At 41.9% G+C, this 11,085-nt stretch overlaps 1 long non-coding RNA gene across 8 annotated transcripts; it reads left to right on the top strand.

The window, feature by feature from the left end:
• Positions 1-463: 463 nt before the first annotated feature.
• LOC111934354 (uncharacterized) lies at positions 464-9,517 on the top strand. Of its 8 annotated transcripts, none has more exons than XR_015275341.1 (8): positions 464-551; positions 1,557-1,643; positions 4,678-4,745; positions 5,009-5,139; positions 5,393-5,539; positions 7,413-7,590; positions 8,336-8,469; positions 8,599-9,517. It is a non-coding gene; the product is annotated as an uncharacterized LOC111934354 (long non-coding RNA). The 8 variants fall into 8 exon arrangements; XR_015275340.1 differs by lacking the exon at positions 5,009-5,139 and adding an exon at positions 2,083-2,169; XR_015275342.1 differs by lacking the exon at positions 464-551 and adding an exon at positions 573-896.
• Positions 9,518-11,085: the final 1,568 nt, after the last annotated feature.

Raw genomic sequence — 11,085 nt, 5'->3', positions numbered from 1 at the left:
TTTAATTTACTGTAATAGTAAGAACCACTTTATCGATGCCTAAGAGAACAGAAAAAATGAATACAGGATAATTCAAAGCAAATAAATAGCATGATTAAATTCAGTATGGCACTTACTTACAGACACAATCACGTTACCTCTACATACCAGCTGAAAGAATAATAACAGAATACCATTTTTGATTCAAGAATAAAAGGCTTCTGCATAGATGTGAATAACTAGGCAGGCTGTTAAGCTGCTTTCTCTAGTCTTGGTTTTAAATAAGACAAATCCAAGCTCAAGGGAAGAAGAAATTCTGTTGATTGAAAAGTTTAAACAAAGTAATTATTCTATCAAATGCAGTAGGGGAGCTAAGTACCACGAAATATCAAACACCTGCAGGTTTCCAAGAAGTTCTCTGCTGAAAACCAGGAGCAGCTGGGTGGAGGAGAGGCCATTTTATCAGTAACCAATGGGTTTCTGTGCTCCACTGACCTTGAAGTCAATACCAGTGCCAAGAGCTCACTGTCTGCTGTTTCTTCTTGCATTATTGGTTTGAGAACCATAAAAATGTCAGAGATTTACTATAAATCACAATTCAGTGGGGTTTTGTTGTCTTGGTTCATTTTTTTTGCTTTAGCTGAGCCTGACTATATTCATTTGTGAATTGAGGGCAAGTAGTTAGCAGAATTTGTCTCGTTGCCTTTTCCAGGGAGCTTTGCTGTATCTCTAAGAGGGAGTTTTGTGTTTCTGTGCTAATTTGGCATCGCTGGTGGGTGGGGCTGGGTGGGGGCAGCTGGTAGGAGCTGTGGTGCTCCTGCAGTGGGCTCTGGTGTGAGCCCAGACAGGACAAATGGCTTTTTTCTTATCTCCCTTGCTGCTTTTTTTTTAATCACTCGGATTCAGCTTCTGCTTTGGTAAGGTAGACATTCAATTTTTTTGGCCTGTTTTCCCTGAAGTTGTTGTGTGTGTCAAATTTGTCATGGTTTAATGGCTTACTGTATTTCCCTGCACTGGAACCACTAAACACATTTTCATTTAAGTTGGGATCTTTAAAGAATGATCATCTTATCCATCTGTTCAGAAAGCACGAAGACACAAATCTGGGTCAGAAAAGAGACTTGGAAAAATCCCCTGTACTCAATCAGTTTCTGGCAAGTGAATTTGTCTCATGACTTCAGGAGCTGGTGGAAAAAGAGAGAATTTAGCTGCAAAAATATTGTTATCAGCTCTTTGCTTGGAGCCATGGCAAACAGGTTTCCAGTTTTGTAGATGGTAGCAGAGAAATTCAAAAGGATATTTAACCTTAGGTTATTTTCTTTAATCTTAGAAGAACCAGCCACCCGTTAACATGTCTATATATATATTTATATATAGGAACATACAATCTTTTCTTTCCTAATCAGGTTTGTGTATCTCCCTTGATTGATTTTTCTTTTTTCCTAAATCTTTAATAATTTTTCTTCATGGTTTCTGCATCCTGTCCAGGCTTTTCTTTCTGTTCTCTGTACGTGATACAGTAGTTAAAGCCCATGGCTCTAGAAGAAATCTGCTTATTTCTTCATTGTTTCTGACAGGAGGGGGAAAAAAGCCCCTGAAGATCAGATGGCTTAATTAAGTGTCATTTGGATTGGAGGATGGGGGGTGCAGGGAGAACATTTGAGGTATTGGAACTATTTTATGAGAATGTATTTATATAGGGGTCATCTGTACACAAAGAAAAGCAGGTTTTGTCCTTGCCTGCTTTTTGAACCCAGGAGTGGAATCCACAGCTCATTGAATGTTTGAGCTACAGGTTCAATGTTTTCTGGGATGAGCACCTTACTCCAGTGCAGTTTCTAGTGACTGAAGTGGGGATTTGACACACACCAGGCATTTGAGTGGGGTGGTGTTGGCCTGTGCTGCTGAGGTTGAGTTGTGCTCCTTGCTCCTCCTGGAATCACCAGACACCTATGAACCCATCCCAGAACACCTGGCCCCTTGGGAAAAGCTTTTGGTTCTGAAAAGCTGATATCAATGTTTGCAATATTTGGTTCTGCTGAAGGCAGTGTGAGATCCTATCAATTGCTATTTATCCATATTGGTTGTTATTGATATTGTTAGTGTTAATTAGCACAGAGGAGCCGGACTGAAGCGACAAAGGCCGGATACAATTCCTGCTGGGGAAGGGAGAGAGGTGGTGCTGCACAGGTAGGATGGAGTTGTTCCTTGGGGAAAGACAGGGTGAGAACTCTTTCCTTTGAAGAGATGACACACAAGGTCTTGGGCAGGCATTTGGCTCAGGCCACGCTTTCCACTCCCCTTTCTCCCTGTGGAAGCTTCTCTGAACCACAGAGCAAGGCATTTTCTGTGAGCCACCACCCCTGCCTTGCATGGCAAACAGCGGTGGCAGCAGGGATGGCACACACAGCAGTGGTGACCGTCTCTGTTCTGGGAAAAAAAACACCAAAAATATTCAATAAACCATGGATTGCAGGGCTAGAATGCTGCAGACACGTCAAAGCCTGGAAAGTTTAATGGAAAATCTTACATTCTTGTTGATTATTAACATGAGGACATTTTTCCACTTAAAAAGGAGAAAAACTAATTATTAGTTCTTGAGTGCTCTGTGACCACTGATCTTTATAGAGTGCTATGATGACTGGAGCTGTGTGAATAACTGATGTTTCTGTTCCTTGGCAATACTAAATGTGGATAAATAGCTCAGTCAAATGAATTATTTTTTTTTCTTCTGCTTCTTTACTGTTAACTTTTATTTCTTTTTTGTACCTTTCAAAACAGAATGGAAGAAAATGTCAGAGAAAACTTAAGTTTAAAATGCTTCAGTATTCTCAGATTTTTATTTTTTACTGTCACTGTGCTCTTAGCAGTGCAAATGATGCAGTGAAATGGAAGCAAATTTCTAGCTGTTTTCATGTTTGGTTTTGGTTTTGTTGGATATTTTTTTTAACTTGGGAGAAGGCTTTTCATAGAATAATTTTGTTTATATTTAGTGACAGTACCTTGCATATGGAAGTCCTTAAGATGTGAGATTAAGAGCCTAACAGCTCTTATAAAGGGAATATAACCAATTTTAATCTTCTGGTGTCCACAAGAGAGGAAGAATCCTTCTTGTTAGCATCTCCCTCAGGTTGTAAGGCTGATAGGGAGTTTAAGAGCCCCACTCAGTGACCCCTCAGACCAAGCTGCTGTGTGTATTTGTGACCAAGGAGAGATCCTCCTCCACCACCACAGGCATTTTCTCCTCATTTATGCTGCATTATTTTGTCCCTGCAGAGTTTTGGGTGTGGGTCTGTACATCCAAAGCAGAGAGCTCCAGTGCATTTTGAGCACACCTTTGCCCCTTCAAGGTGTCCAGCAAGGGGCAGAGTGGAGGAGCTGTGCTGTCCATCAGTTCACAATCTGCTAGTGTGAAATGCACGGTGAATATACCCTGTATTGTATTAAATGTTATCTGCATATGCAATGCATTAGGAGAATGCCGTGTATAATGCAGCCACCATATGTCATATAAAATAAAAATGAAGAGGGTATATGAGCAAATACTGTAGAGCATATGGCAATATGAATATTAACCTCAATCTATAAATAGCTTCTGAAGTATCTGTTTTAAAACAGGGAAAGAAACTTAACATAATAGCAATTGAGTAGAAATTGGGCATCTTTTAAAGTTCTTGATGTCAAGGAGGCAAAATACCATTTCAATACTTAGATTTAATATGTACTTCACACAGAAATAAATCATGTAATATTTTCATGGCAGGCATAGAATTTTATGATTTTTATGACGATCATGGAATTGGGATTCATATTTTATAGATAGCACTAATAACAAAGAAAATGCATGTGAGAAAAGGTCTTAAGGAGGGAGGAATGGCAGTGAAGTCACAGAAAGGAATGGAAAACTTAAAGTGATTAGGCATTTTTTATAGGTTTGGGCTTTGTATTCAGAATAGCTTTTGGTACATTCACAAGCCAAGCACATTGATTTTAAATGTTTAAAATGGAGAACAATAAATTACTCGGTTTCTGATTGCACAGTTTGACTGAATTAGTTGTTTTGGAGGTAATGTAACATGTGTTTGATCTTAAGGGTGGTTTTGTCCATACACAGGGTTTGTACATGGTGACCATTAACCAGTAGACACTGGTTCTCTTGCCACCTGATCTCCTGAAAGACAGAACAGTGTAACACACTTGGGTCACTACAGCTTGCTCACTGCATTCCCTATCAGTGAATGTACCAAAACCTAATCTCATATGGAGAGACTCTTGTTAACGATGCCTTGTCAGCCAGCATTACCCCAAGGAAAACAGTATTTCCTTCTATCTCTGAAGGGAGGGCAGAGAGCACAATGAATTTATGCCCTAAGCAAAATTAAAAGATGAACCTTGGTTATCTTGAGCTTCCCTGGCATATGGGGCAGCCTTAAAGCAGGGACAACAGACAACAGTTTTACCAAGCAGCTTAATTGGGATATTCTGCCAGCACAATGTGGGGACTTGAATTCTATGCCCACCTTTGTTTATCAGGGGACTTTTAACTTGGGTTTCCTGCTTCCTTAGATCTGCAGTACAGATTTGGTTATACTGGGGTACCACGAGGGAAATATTCCACATCTTTCATATGGAAACTGCTCTGGCTTTCACCCAGGCTTGGGTTCCATTCTGTTTACCATATTTTGCTTTCTTTGCGAGTGGTGCTGCCATGTGAATACGAGTCTGGCTGGCTGTGGCTTCCCAAAGGGTGACTCCAGTCCTCACGGGTAATTTTCAGCTTAATTACTTCTCATCTGAGTAGAGGGTCCCAACTAGCTGGAGGAAAAGCAGTCTGTAAGGAGAATGGAAACTGCTTGGGGAAGAAAGGGGAACAGTGCAGTAGGAAGAGAGGGAAATCTGTTTCTGTTATAGAGGACATGAGGTGCTCAGGAAGGAAGGCCCTGGCTGTGGGAGTATTCAGCTTCTGCCTTGAAGCAGCCAAGCTGCAGTGCCTGCCAAGAAAATGAAAAAGGATATTTTCTTTTACTAGGAATTAGCCCAGTCGGTGTTTTCATTGCTGAGGGGGCACAGGATAATGCTGCTATCAGCTTCGTTATTTACTTCATCTCTGGCTCACTCAGCAGCTGCTTCCTTGAATCAACATGTCCCTACCAAATTATGGTAAGGTTTTTTTACTTAATTTGTGAAACAAGCCAAAAGTCTTTTAAGACAAGGAATGGATTGCAAGGGCAGACTGATTTGGGGCCAGTTTTAGCAGCATTTCATAGAGCAGAAACCATAAGGAGATGGCCCTTTGAGCTGGCATGGATTTTCTAAAGACCAGGCTGCATGTGAAAGGCTCAGTCCATGCCCCTGTCCTAGGATGCTGCACTAAGAAATGCAGTGGTGTTATTGATGTGGTACTTTCTTACAGAATTCATAAGAATTTACCCTAGAAGACCTTCCAGCTGTCACCTAACAAGAGAAATTTTAAAAGCAGCAGCTCCTTCCCTTCATCCTGATGGCAGACCAGCAAAAGCAAATACTGGGAACACTGGTAGCAGTGGGGAACATTTCTGCTGTAAGTATTTCAATTTCTGCCACCTTATCTCAGGTGTCTGGACTGGTGCTGGCCTTAGGCATGGAAAATGTGCTTTGTGAGGGTGAATTACAGCATCACCTGTACACAAACCACATTGCAAATGCAGAGGGGCAGGTGCCAAAGTGAAGCTTGTGCTTTATCACATAGTCTGTGGGTGTGCTTTCCCTGCTGTCACTGCCTGGGGTTTGTAAGCTGTGCACTAAAGACCTGTGGCTTGGGAATCAGGTGGGCCCAACTAGATTTTCCTGGGAATTTGAACTGTGGTTTGTAGAACACAGGAGGCCAAAGGTAGATGCATACTGGTTTGTTGTTTTTTTTTAAAGATTACTACTAGCCCTGAACAAACCTGAGCCACCCTCTGTCACAGGGGAAGCTTTTAGAGGAGAAACCATCCTGCTGAGGGCCATGGCAGGGTGACCCTGCTGCTGGCTGCTCACCTGGCAGGAGTTACTCCTAAAAACCTTGTGATACTCTAGCATTGCTGATTTTCCATATTCTTAGGACATGGTGGTCCAAAAAGCCTTGTAATGCCTATAGGTTTTACCTCTCTAAGTGCATATTCATCTGATTGAGCTGATAGCATGCTCTGACAGTGGGTCTGTCACTCTTCCCCTCAGCTACTCAGTTCACTGGGGTCTGCTGCTGGGGCATTTCATGTCATACTCTGTAATATCTGCCAGCAAGATAAGGAAAGAAGGAATCTACAAAATAATCCGAATTTTACCTTTACCTTCTAAATTATCCTAATTTTTTAGCTCCAGCTGGGATGCTTTGGTCCAACCATGTTTTGCTTTCCACCAGGTTAATAACAGTTAGCAGAAATAATACAGCAGAGCAGGCTTCTCATAGCAGTTGTCATTACTAGCAAGCATAGTAAAGAAAAATAATTGACTAGCAAAAGGTTTGATAACTGGGAGTTTTATGTTTCTCAGAAATGACTCATTCCCATATGCATCCTCCAAACTGCATTCTGCATGCTGAACTCGCCATAACCTGCTCTTAGAGAGGCTCTTCTCTCACATTCCCATTTTGGCATTAGAAGCAATAAAAGTAACAGCAGCTTTGAAGAGTATGTAAATGTATAATGGCTTTCCAAAGCGGATTGATAATTACTTATTGCACTAAATAATCCTAGAAGTGTGTTAGAGGAGGAATGTGAGAAGAACGAATGAACTTACATAAGTAGAGAAATCTATGCATCCCTTCTGCTGTCTGATTCATTTAAACAGTCTTATTACAGTATCAGTGTGGAGGGGAGATAATGAAGGCTGTCTTATGTTGTTATATCTTTTTTCCAGCTTGTTTTATTTTAAGAAATGCAATGGTAGCTCTGGGTGGAGTTAGCAGTCACCACTGACACTAGAATGTAGCATTTACTCCAGTCTGCATAACGTGGAGCATACAGCAAACATGTTAAATATAAAAAGCTTAATTTTTGTGAAGTAATTATTTAGTACCTTGATGGTGATGGAGTTTTGTTATTTTGAAAAATATTTCCTTTTGTATATTTTCTTAAAAAATAAGCTTTCAGCTGGCACCAAGTAGATTAATTTGACCTTTTTAAAGCTAATTTCCAAGAATTACCTCCTCTTTTAAGCTAAATTATTTTGTAAATAAAAAGGTGTGACACAAGAGCATAGGAAGCAATTGAGCTTTATTCATCAATGCCTGTCTCTTGAAATCAGTCAGCACGGCAGAGTTGATACTTGTGTTAGAGGACAGGTAGTGACATATTGCTGGCCACTTTTTCCTTTCTTGCTTCTTAGTTTTAGGGGTCTTTTTAAGTGCTTTTCTGCAGGTAGCTTTTAATTTAATGGGTAAGAAATAACACTTGTTCTTTCTCCATTCACAGTGAACACGAGCTGGTATGAAGGACTTGTTTTGGTATCCACTGCAGGATACTGGGAAAGTGGGATTTTCAGAGGTGCTGAATGACACATGAAAAGAGGGGGTTCAGGTTGCATCCAGCTGAAATTCAAGTCTTCAAACTGATGCAGCTGCAAACATCCCTTTAAACCTTCACCCGAGTTGTGAGTAATTGAACACTAATTGTTACCTGAGATGCACACAGAGTGGCACTGAGAATGTGAGTCGTTCCCCCTCTGATGGTTGGGTTTGAGCTGAGTTTTCGTGGGCTCTGCCCCCCTGGCTGCCAGCACTGGGGGCACCCAGGGCTTGAGCAGCAGCTATTTCTGAAACAGGGCCATGGTGGAGAACAAAGCCTGGATGTTGCAGAGGGGGAAAGTGCACGTCTCTTTTTCAATGTAATTTATTTTTATTTCCGTCTGTGATCACAGTTTTTTGCCCTCGGTGAAATCTTGGGACCGGGAACCTTATCCCTGGTGTAGGTGAAAGATGATGCAATGCTGACACACTTTGTGCCTCCTCGTGTTCCTGTGTCCCACCTTCAACTCTGGCAGAGGGGTTATTGTGCCAGCCATGTGCAGGAATATTCACTTCATTTAACCACTTAAGGGAGCAGTGATTTTGCAGCTGATATTTCAAATCTCATCTATTTGTCCACTCTCACTGAGGAGGGTTAAAAGAACTACTTACTTGTCACAGAATCCATGACAAATTCATTGATATTGAATATATTTCAATTAGCAAAATTAACTGGAAACATTTAACATTAATTGGTCGGTGTTTTTTTTTTGTTTTGTTTTTTGTTTTTTTTTTTTAAATGCCTATCTCTCCCTTCTGGAAAAGGATGTTTGCTTGCTTGCTTTCCCAACTAAAATCCCATGGAAAATGTTTGGAAATATCTTCTTTTAGGGCTAAAATCCTTGGAAGAAACCAGCTAGAATTACACCTTCTCTGCGAAATAGCAGCAATTAGGGCAGATGCCCTCCTCTAACTCTGAGCCAGGCAGCCTGGGTGACAAATATGTCAAATTAATACATCACCAGGTATGAAAGCGCAGTTAGAATTTGACTGAGGTACTTCCAGCCTGAAAAAGAGAACGATTTATCAATGCAAACTTAATAACATCTATTTGAATCTAACTAAAAATCAATATTTCATTACCAAATTGTTAGTGAGAATGAAGAAAAATTGCGGAAGTCGGGCAGTTTGGTGGAAGAGAAGCATCAGGAGTTCAATGTGAAGACGGGATGATTCATGAGGCCAAGCTGGTGGAAGGGTGAAGGAGGACGAATGCAGAAAACTTGGAGGGCCCTCTCTCTGGTGACCTTGGCAGCAAAAGGGAAAAAAAATACCAGAAAATGAAAGTGACTGTCAACTCCCAACAGGGATGGATCACACCATAAATCAAGCATAGCCCTGAGAGAGAGGAGAGGGGCTTCGGGTGGGGGGCAAGCGTGGCAGAGGAAACCGTTGGGTAATTTAACTCTTTGAACCTTGGATGCCTTTTATTCGTAGTTTAGCAGAGTTGGTAAAACACGTGTGAATCCCTTCCCTTTGCAGTGGTTTACATAAAAGTGTGTCAGGGGCAGATAGATGGCGAAACATTGCTTTCCATTGGCTGGGATTTAGAGTACAGTACCAATAAGTATTTCCTTCAGCCCAGGAAAGGAGAAAAATGAGAGATGGAGGCTCCTGTGACACATAACTAAATCAGTTGGTTGGGAGGCCTAATCCAGGAGAGACTTTTTGGTGATTTGCAGGGGGAAAAATATAGATTTAAGGACATTAGTATTTCTATTACTGAAATAATCTATTGATCCAAACAGCAAGCAAAAAAATCACTCCTTTAAGCCTGAAATACAAAGGAAACAGAAGGTCTCTTGGCTTTTTTTAACTTTTAATATTTGTTTAGTTCTTGAAATCTGTTGTCTGACAGAAGTGAAGGAGGTGACTACCACAGAGGGGGAGGTGATTGCCACAGAGGGGCTTGTAACTGTCATCTGGCAGGAGTGGAAGGGGATTTGCAGGAAATGTGAATATTACCTCTCTCAACTGGAATTAAAACAGTGTCTGAGCACTTTATTTGCTAAACAGGGGCACAGAGTATTCGTTCCTGCTTTTCACAGAGACTGTGGTTTTTACCCTTTGTCCTGATACATTTTCTTACATTTTAAGGCTTTTTTCCCCTTTTTTAATCCATCATAATAAGAGACCTGTGTTTTCTCTGAGACCCAAATGGACATGTATTCATACCATCCATGAACAGTGAGCACCTTTCATTTCCAGTTGTAAGAAATGACTGACAGCAGGGCATCTGTAATCCTGCTGTGCTGGGAGGCAAGCCCTGTGTTCATGCACAGGTTTCCATGAAGGCACAGTGCAGCATGTTCTGACCCATACTGCCAGGAAAGGTCACTATGGTTGTTGCATTTGACTTCTGAATATTGAGGGGTGGCAGAAATAACAGTGCTAAAGGCATTAAAAATACACTTTGGGAATTCCATGCTGGAATGCTCCAGTGCTGGGGCTCCTGCTGTGCTCCAGACTCCAGCCACATCTTTGGAAGCAGCATCAGGGAGTAGTGTTTCCACACCTCTTAGAGTGGCCTTCACCAGGGGTATGGCACAGTTTTCCATCCCCTGGGGAGAAGGCCAAGGAGGGAGCTGGCTCCCAAGCTCTTAAGGCTTGAAGGTAGTGGGAAGATGCAATGAAATGTGAGTGGTGGGTTGAGGGAGAGGCACTTGTGTGCTGTGCTGAATAGCTCCCATTTCCAAAGAGGAGGAGAGTCCAGGAACTGTGGCACTACAATACATTAGGCCAGTGAAAGTCAGATTTTCTCGTACCTGGGGCATCCTTTGGCTCACCTTTGTGTGGAGTGAGCCTGAAAATTAACATGTTTGTTCTTTCTTAGTTTTGAATCAACTTGCTGCTCTGTCTTGAGGCATTTGCCTGCCTGGTGCTGGCCAGAAGGGAGAGGATGGTGTCTGGCACTGTGCAGTTACGGGGCACAAGGCATGGGCTGTCACCTCCACCAGCGCTCCCAAGGTGACCTCTGCACAGGAGGACATCACCAACTGGGTTTTGGGAGTAGCCTGATGCATTAGCTCTGAATTAGTAGGTGAGAAACTGGTTGGTACAATTTCCCAGCGCAGAGGTCGTGCTGACAAGGTGTGTGGGTGGCACTCTGGGAGATGCTCCCAAGAACTTGGGTGCCAGAAACTGTCCAAAGAGCTCAGAGGGCTCCTGGGATTTTGTTAGCAGGTTGCTCCTGAGAGGTAAGTTGGCTACCAGGAGGAGAGCAGGTAAGGGGCAATGGTGGGGCTCACAAAACATGGCACAGTATGTAGAAATCCTTACATGCCTGGCAGTTCACTTCTGGTACTGTTTTTTTATCTAAATATAGGACTCATCTCAAAGCCTCACATGAGAAGTTGCAGATCTAATCAAGGTCAGAAGAACATTAAAAAAAATTGGAACAGGAAAAGGCCATCAGGACCAATGTTTCTGTTCCTTTTTTCCTCCTGTCTTAGCTCTGGATCTTGGCTCTAATTGCCATTTATTTTTTATTGCTCTCACTATACTTCTCATATAATGTTTATATTAATGGGCAGGGGGAGGGGGGAAGTGAAGAAACACCAGGAAATGGAGTGCAATTGGAG

The sequence above is a fragment of the Cyanistes caeruleus genome, chromosome 12, assembly GCF_971803275.1.
Source record: "Cyanistes caeruleus chromosome 12, bCyaCae1.hap1.1, whole genome shotgun sequence".
NCBI lineage: Eukaryota > Metazoa > Chordata > Aves > Passeriformes > Paridae > Cyanistes > Cyanistes caeruleus.
This window is presented reverse-complemented; position numbering and strand designations above follow the sequence as displayed.